General features: G+C 48.1%; 2 non-coding genes across 2 annotated transcripts; both read right to left on the bottom strand.

Annotated features, from left to right (window-relative positions):
• Positions 1-3,918: 3,918 nt before the first annotated feature.
• Positions 3,919-3,991, bottom strand: TRNAE-CUC (transfer RNA glutamic acid (anticodon CUC)). The gene has a single exon. It is a non-coding gene; the product is annotated as a tRNA-Glu (tRNA).
• A 1,544-nt stretch (positions 3,992-5,535) lies between these two features.
• On the bottom strand, positions 5,536-5,608 carry TRNAE-CUC (transfer RNA glutamic acid (anticodon CUC)). Its single transcript has one exon. It is a non-coding gene; the product is annotated as a tRNA-Glu (tRNA).
• Positions 5,609-9,406: the final 3,798 nt, after the last annotated feature.

Genomic DNA, 9,406 nt, shown 5'->3' with positions numbered 1-9,406 from the left:
CGCTGACCATTGCGCTACTGAAGCCCAAAAATTAAATGGTCGTCAGGTATTGTGGAAAAACTTTGACTTTCTACGTTACATTTGAGATCACACAACACCGCTCCCTGGTGGGCTTGAACCACCAACCTATTGGTTAACAGCCGAACGCGCTAACCATTGCGCCACGGAAGCCCAAAAATTAAATGGTCGTCAGGTATTGTGGAAAAACTGGCTTTCTACGTTACATTTGAGATCACACAACACCGCTCCCGGGTGGGCTCGAACCACCAACCTATTGGTTAACAGCTGAACGCGCTAACCATTGAGCCACTGAGGCCCAAGAATTAAATGGTCGTCAGGTATTGTGTAAAAACCTTGACTTCTTACGTCACATCTGAGACCTCACAACACCGCTCCCGGATGGGCTCGAACCACCAACCTATTGGTTAACAGCCGAACGCGCTAACCATTGCGCCACGGAAGCCCAAAAGTTTAATGCTCGTCAGGTATTGTGTAAAAACCTTGACTTTTTACGTCACATCTGAGACCTCACAACACCGCTCCCGGATGGGCTCGAACCACCAACCTATTGGTTAACAGCCGAACGCGCTAAACGTTGCGCCACGGAAGCCCAAAAGTTAAATGCTCGTCAGGTATTGTGTAAAAACCTTGACTTTTTACGTCACATCTGAGACCTCACAACACCGCTCCCGGATGGGCTCGAACCACCAACCTATTGGTTAACAGCCGAACGCGCTAAACATTGCGCCACGGAAGCCCAAATGTTAAATGCTCGTCAGGTATTGTGTAAAAACCTTGACTTTTTACGTCACATCTGAGACCTCACAACACCGCTCCCGGATGGGCTCGAACCACCAACCTATTGGTTAACAGCCGAACGCGCTAACCATTGCGCCACGGAAGCCCAAAAGTTAAATGCTCGTCAGGTATTGTGTAAAAACCTTGATTTTTTACGTCAAATCTGAGACCTCACAACACCGCTCCCGGATGGGGTCGAACCACCAACCTATTGGTTAACAGCCGAACGCGCTAACCATTGCGCCACGGAAGCCCAAAAATTAAATGGTCGTCATTTATTGTGCAAATACTTTGGCTTTCTACGTTACATTTGAGATCCCACAACACCGCTCCCGGGTGGGCTCGAACCACCAACCTATTGGTTAACAGCCGAACGCGCTAACCATTGAGCCACGGAAGCTCAGAAATTAAATGGTTGTCAGGTATTGTGGAAAAACTTTGACTTTTTACGTCACATCTGAGACCTCACAACACCGCTCCCGGATGGGCTCGAACCACCAACCTATTGGTTAACAGCCGAACGTGCTAACCATTGCGCCACGGAAGCCCAAAAATTAAATGGTCGTCAGGTATTGTGGAAAAACTTTGACTTTCTACGTTACATTTGAGATCACACAACACCGCTCCCTGGTGGGCTTGAACCACCAACCTATTGGTTAACAGCCGAACGCGCTAACCATTGCGCCACGGAAGCCCAAAAATTAAATGGTCGTCAGGTATTGTGGAAAAACTTTGGCTTTCTACGTTACATTTGAGATCACACAACACCGCTCCCGGGTGGGCTCGAACCACCAACCTATTGGTTAACAGCTGAACGCGCTAACCATTGAGCCACTGAGGCCCAAAAATTAAATGGTCGTCAGGTATTGTGGAAAAACTTTGACTTTCTACGTTACATTTGAGATCACACAACACCGCTCCCTGGTGGGCTTGAACCACCAACCTATTGGTTAACAGCCGAAAGCGCTAACCATTGAGCCACGGAAGCTGAGAAAATAAATGGTTATCACGTATTATGGAAAAAGTTTGACTTTTCACGCTACATCTGAGACCTCACAACACCGCTCCCGGATGGGCTCGAACCACCAACCTTTCGATTAACAGCCGAACGCGCTAACCATTGAGCCACGGAAGCTCAGAAATTAAATGGTTGTCACGTATTGTGGAAAAGTTTTGACTTTTTACGCTACATCTGAGACCACACAATACCTCTTCCGGGCGGGCTCGAACCACCAACCTTTCGATTAACAGCTGAACGCGCTAACCATTGCGCCACGGAAGCCCAAAAATTAAATGGTCGTCAGGTATTGTGGAAAAACTTTGGCTTTCTACGTTACATTTGAGATCACACAACACCGCTCCCGGGTGGGCTTGAACCACCAACCTATTGGTTAACAGCTGAACGCGCTAACCATTGAGCCACTGAGGCCCAAAAATTAAATGGTAGTCAGGTATTGTGTAAAAACCTTGACTTCTTACGTCACATCTGAGACCTCACAACACCGCTCCCGGATGGGCTCGAACCACCAACCTATTGGTTAACAGCCGAACGCGCTAACCATTGCGCCACGGCTGCCCAAAAGTTTAATGCTCGTCAGGTATTGTGTAAAAACCTTGACTTTTTACGTCACATCTGAGACCTCACAACACCGCTCCCGGATGGGCTCGAACCACCAACCTATTGGTTAACAGCCGAACGCGCTAAACGTTGCGCCACGGAAGCCCAAAAGTTAAATGCTCGTCAGGTATTGTGTAAAAACCTTGACTTTTTACGTCACATCTGAGACCTCACAACACCGCTCCCGGATGGGCTCGAACCACCAACCTATTGGTTAACAGCCGAACGCGCTAAACATTGCGCCACGGAAGCCCAAATGTTAAATGCTCGTCAGGTATTGTGTAAAAACCTTGACTTTTTACGTCACATCTGAGACCTCACAACACCGCTCCCGGATGGGCTCGAACCACCAACCTATTGGTTAACAGCCGAACGCGCTAACCATTGCGCCACGGAAGCCCAAAAATTAAATGGTCGTCATTTATTGTGCAAATACTTTGGCTTTCTACGTTACATTTGAGATCCCACAACACCGCTCCCGGGTGGGCTCGAACCACCAACCTATTGGTTAACAGCCGAACGCGCTAACCATTGAGCCACGGAAGCTCAGAAATTAAATGGTTGTCAGGTATTGTGGAAAAACTTTGACTTTTTACGTCACATCTGAGACCTCACAACACCGCTCCCGGATGGGCTCGAACCACCAACCTATTGGTTAACAGCCGAACGTGCTAACCATTGCGCCACGGAAGCCTAAAAATTAAATGGTCGTCAGGTATTGTGGAAAAACTTTGGCTTTCTACGTTACATTTGAGATCACACAACACCGCTCCCGGGTGGGCTCGAACCACCAGCCTATTGGTTAACAGCTGAACGCGCTAACCATTGAGCCACTGAGGCCCAAAAATTAAATGGTCGTCAGGTATTGTGGAAAAACTTTGACTTTCTACGTTACATTTGAGATCACACAACACCGCTCCCTGGTGGGCTTGAACCACCAACCTATTGGTTAACAGCCGAACGCGCTAACCATTGAGCCACGGAAGCTCAGAAAATAAATGGTTATCACGTATTATGGAAAAAGTTTGACTTTTCACGCTACATCTGAGACCTCACAACACCGCTCCCGGATGGGCTCGAACCACCAACCTTTCGATTAACAGCCGAACGCGCTAACCATTGAGCCACGGAAGCTCAGAAATTAAATGGTTGTCACGTATTGTGGAAAAGTTTTGACTTTTTACGCTACATCTGAGACCACACAATACCTCTTCCGGGCGGGCTCGAACCACCAACCTTTCGATTAACAGCTGAACGCGCTAACCATTGCGCCACGGAAGCCCAAAAATTAAATGTTCGTCAGGTGTTGTGGAAAAACTCTGACATTTTACGTTACATCTGAGACGTCACAACACCGCTCCCGGGAGGGCTCGAACCACCAACCTTTCGGTTAACAGCTGAACGCGCTGACCATTGCGCCACTGAAGCCCAAAAATTAAATTTTCGTCAGGTATTGAGGTAAAACTTTGACTTTTTACTTCACATCCGAGACCTCACAACACCGCTCCCGGATGGGCTCGAACCACCAACCTTTCGATTGAGAGCCGAACGCGCTAACCATTGTGCCACGGAAGCTCAGAAATTAAATGGTTGTCACGTATTTTGGAAAAGTTTTGACTTTTTACGCTACATCTGAGACCCCACAACACCTCTTCCGGGCGTGCTCGAACCACCAACCTTTCGATTAACAGCTGAACGCGCTAACCATTGCGCCACGGAAGCCCAAAAGTTAAATGTTCGTCTGGTGTTGTGGAAAAACTCTGACATTTTACGTTACATCTGAGACGTCACAACACCGCTCCCAGGAGTGCTCGAACCACCAACCTTTCGGTTAACAGCTGAACGCGCTGACCATTGCGCCACTGAAGCCCAAAAATTAAATGGTCGTCAGGTATTGTGGAAAAACTTTGACTTTCTACGTTACATTTGAGATCACACAACACCGCTCCCTGGTGGGCTTGAACCACCAACCTATTGGTTAACAGCCGAACGCGCTAACCATTGCGCCACGGAAGCCCAAAAGTTAAATACTCGTCAGGTATTGTGTAAAAACCTTGACTTCTTACGTCACATCTGAGACCTCACAACACCGCTCCCGGATGGGCTCGAACCACCAACCTATTGGTTAACAGCCGAACGCGCTAACCATTGCGCCACGGAAGCCCAAAAGTTTAATGCTCGTCAGGTATTGTGTAAAAACCTTGACTTTTTACGTCACATCTGAGACCTCACAACACCGCTCCCGGATGGGCTCGAACCACCAACCTATTGGTTAACAGCCGAACGTGCTAACCATTGCGCCACGGAAGCCTAAAAATTAAATGGTCGTCAGGTATTGTGGAAAAACTTTGGCTTTCTACGTTACATTTGAGATCACACAACACCGCTCCCGGGTGGGCTCGAACCACCAGCCTATTGGTTAACAGCTGAACGCGCTAACCATTGAGCCACTGAGGCCCAAAAATTAAATGGTCGTCAGGTATTGTGGAAAAACTTTGACTTTCTACGTTACATTTGAGATCACACAACACCGCTCCCTGGTGGGCTTGAACCACCAACCTATTGGTTAACAGCCGAACGCGCTAACCATTGAGCCACGGAAGCTCAGAAAATAAATGGTTATCACGTATTATGGAAAAAGTTTGACTTTTCACGCTACATCTGAGACCTCACAACACCGCTCCCGGATGGGCTCGAACCACCAACCTTTCGATTAACAGCCGAACGCGCTAACCATTGAGCCACGGAAGCTCAGAAATTAAATGGTTGTCACGTATTGTGGAAAAGTTTTGACTTTTTACGCTACATCTGAGACCACACAATACCTCTTCCGGGCGGGCTCGAACCACCAACCTTTCGATTAACAGCTGAACGCGCTAACCATTGCGCCACGGAAGCCCAAAAATTAAATGTTCGTCAGGTGTTGTGGAAAAACTCTGACATTTTACGTTACATCTGAGACGTCACAACACCGCTCCCGGGAGGGCTCGAACCACCAACCTTTCGGTTAACAGCTGAACGCGCTGACCATTGCGCCACTGAAGCCCAAAAATTAAATTTTCGTCAGGTATTGAGGTAAAACTTTGACTTTTTACTTCACATCCGAGACCTCACAACACCGCTCCCGGATGGGCTCGAACCACCAACCTTTCGATTGAGAGCCGAACGCGCTAACCATTGTGCCACGGAAGCTCAGAAATTAAATGGTTGTCACGTATTTTGGAAAAGTTTTGACTTTTTACGCTACATCTGAGACCCCACAACACCTCTTCCGGGCGTGCTCGAACCACCAACCTTTCGATTAACAGCTGAACGCGCTAACCATTGCGCCACGGAAGCCCAAAAGTTAAATGTTCGTCTGGTGTTGTGGAAAAACTCTGACATTTTACGTTACATCTGAGACGTCACAACACCGCTCCCAGGAGTGCTCGAACCACCAACCTTTCGGTTAACAGCTGAACGCGCTGACCATTGCGCCACTGAAGCCCAAAAATTAAATGGTCGTCAGGTATTGTGGAAAAACTTTGACTTTCTACGTTACATTTGAGATCACACAACACCGCTCCCTGGTGGGCTTGAACCACCAACCTATTGGTTAACAGCCGAACGCGCTAACCATTGCGCCACGGAAGCCCAAAAGTTAAATACTCGTCAGGTATTGTGTAAAAACCTTGACTTCTTACGTCACATCTGAGACCTCACAACACCGCTCCCGGATGGGCTCGAACCACCAACCTATTGGTTAACAGCCGAACGCGCTAACCATTGCGCCACGGAAGCCCAAAAGTTTAATGCTCGTCAGGTATTGTGTAAAAACCTTGACTTTTTACGTCACATCTGAGACCTCACAACACCGCTCCCGGATGGGCTCGAACCACCAACCTATTGGTTAACAGCCGAACGCGCTAAACGTTGCGCCACGGAAGCCCAAAAGTTAAATGCTCGTCAGGTATTGTGTAAAAACCTTGACTTTTTACGTCACATTTGAGATCACACAACACCGCTCCCTGGTGGGCTTGAACCACCAACCTATTGGTTAACAGCCGAACGCGCTAACCATTGCGCCACGGAAGCCCAAAAATTAAATGGTCGTCAGGTATTGTGGAAAAACTTTGGCTTTCTACGTTACATTTGAGATCACACAACACCGCTCCCGGGTGGGCTCGAACCACCAACCTATTGGTTAACAGCTGAACGCGCTAACCATTGAGCCACTGAGGCCCAAAAATTAAATGGTCGTCAGGTATTGTGTAAAAACCTTGACTTCTTACGTCACATCTGAGACCTCACAACACCGCTCCCGGATGGGCTCGAACCACCAACCTATTGGTTAACAGCCGAACGCGCTAACCATTGCGCCACGGAAGCCCAAAAGTTTAATGCTCGTCAGGTATTGTGTAAAAACCTTGACTTTTTACGTCACATCTGAGACCTCACAACACCGCTCCCGGATGGGCTCGAACCACCAACCTATTGGTTAACAGCCGAACGCGCTAAACGTTGCGCCACGGAAGCCCAAAAGTTAAATGCTCGTCAGGTATTGTGTAAAAACCTTGACTTTTTACGTCACATCTGAGACCTCACAACACCGCTCCCGGATGGGCTCGAACCACCAACCTATTGGTTAACAGCCGAACGCGCTAAACATTGCGCCACGGAAGCCCAAATGTTAAATGCTCGTCAGGTATTGTGTAAAAACCTTGACTTTTTACGTCACATCTGAGACCTCACAACACCGCTCCCGGATGGGCTCGAACCACCAACCTATTGGTTAACAGCCGAACGCGCTAACCATTGCGCCACGGAAGCCCAAAAGTTAAATGCTCGTCAGGTATTGTGTAAAAACCTTGATTTTTTACGTCAAATCTGAGACCTCACAACACCGCTCCCGGATGGGGTCGAACCACCAACCTATTGGTTAACAGCCGAACGCGCTAACCATTGCGCCACGGAAGCCCAAAAATAAAATGGTCGTCATTTATTGTGCAAATACTTTGGCTTTCTACGTTACATTTGAGATCCCACAACACCGCTCCCGGGTGGGCTCGAACCACCAACCTATTGGTTAACAGCCGAACGCGCTAACCATTGAGCCACGGAAGCTCAGAAATTAAATGGTTGTCAGGTATTGTGGAAAAACTTTGACTTTTTACGTCACATCTGAGACCTCACAACACCGCTCCCGGATGGGCTCGAACCACCAACCTATTGGTTAACAGCCGAACGTGCTAACCATTGCGCCACGGAAGCCCAAAAATTAAATGGTCGTCAGGTATTGTGGAAAAACTTTGACTTTCTACGTTACATTTGAGATCACACAACACCGCTCCCTGGTGGGCTTGAACCACCAACCTATTGGTTAACAGCCGAACGCGCTAACCATTGCGCCACGGAAGCCCAAAAATTAAATGGTCGTCAGGTATTGTGGAAAAACTTTGGCTTTCTACGTTACATTTGAGATCACACAACACCGCTCCCGGGTGGGCTCGAACCACCAACCTATTGGTTAACAGCTGAACGCGCTAACCATTGAGCCACTGAGGCCCAAAAATTAAATGGTCGTCAGGTATTGTGGAAAAACTTTGACTTTCTACGTTACATTTGAGATCACACAACACCGCTCCCTGGTGGGCTTGAACCACCAACCTATTGGTTAACAGCCGAAAGCGCTAACCATTGAGCCACGGAAGCTCAGAAAATAAATGGTTATCACGTATTATGGAAAAAGTTTGACTTTTCACGCTACATCTGAGACCTCACAACACCGCTCCCGGATGGGCTCGAACCACCAACCTTTCGATTAACAGCCGAACGCGCTAACCATTGAGCCACGGAAGCTCAGAAATTAAATGGTTGTCACGTATTGTGGAAAAGTTTTGACTTTTTACGCTACATCTGAGACCACACAATACCTCTTCCGGGCGGGCTCGAACCACCAACCTTTCGATTAACAGCTGAACGCGCTAACCATTGCGCCACGGAAGCCCAAAAATTAAATGGTCGTCAGGTATTGTGGAAAAACTTTGGCTTTCTACGTTACATTTGAGATCACACAACACCGCTCCCGGGTGGGCTTGAACCACCAACCTATTGGTTAACAGCTGAACGCGCTAACCATTGAGCCACTGAGGCCCAAAAATTAAATGGTCGTCAGGTATTGTGTAAAAACCTTGACTTCTTACGTCACATCTGAGACCTCACAACACCGCTCCCGGATGGGCTCGAACCACCAACCTATTGGTTAACAGCCGAACGCGCTAACCATTGCGCCACGGCTGCCCAAAAGTTTAATGCTCGTCAGGTATTGTGTAAAAACCTTGACTTTTTACGTCACATCTGAGACCTCACAACACCGCTCCCGGATGGGCTCGAACCACCAACCTATTGGTTAACAGCCGAACGCGCTAAACGTTGCGCCACGGAAGCCCAAAAGTTAAATGCTCGTCAGGTATTGTGTAAAAACCTTGACTTTTTACGTCACATCTGAGACCTCACAACACCGCTCCCGGATGGGCTCGAACCATCAACCTATTGGTTAACAGCCGAACGCGCTAAACATTGCGCCACGGAAGCCCAAATGTTAAATGCTCGTCAGGTATTGTGTAAAAACCTTGACTTTTTACGTCACATCTGAGACCTCACAACACCGCTCCCGGATGGGCTCGAACCACCAACCTATTGGTTAACAGCCGAACGCGCTAACCATTGCGCCACGGAAGCCCTAAAAGTTAAATGCTCGTCAGGTATTGTGTAAAAACCTTGATTTTTTACGTCAAATCTGAGACCTCACAACACCGCTCCCGGATGGGGTCGAACCACCAACCTATTGGTTAACAGCCGAACGCGCTAACCATTGCGCCACGGAAGCCCAAAAATTAAATGGTCGTCATTTATTGTGCAAATACTTTGGCTTTCTACGTTACATTTGAGATCCCACAACACCGCTCCCGGGTGGGCTCGAACCACCAACCTATTGGTTAACAGCCGAAC

The sequence above is a fragment of the Phalangium opilio genome, unplaced genomic scaffold (assembly GCF_054372755.1).
Source record: "Phalangium opilio isolate 3A_F unplaced genomic scaffold, DU_Popi_V2 ptg000101l_1, whole genome shotgun sequence".
Taxonomy (NCBI): Eukaryota; Metazoa; Arthropoda; class Arachnida; order Opiliones; family Phalangiidae; genus Phalangium; species Phalangium opilio.
The sequence above is the reverse complement of the archived record's forward strand: the minus strand, read 5'-3'. Positions and strand labels throughout refer to the sequence as shown.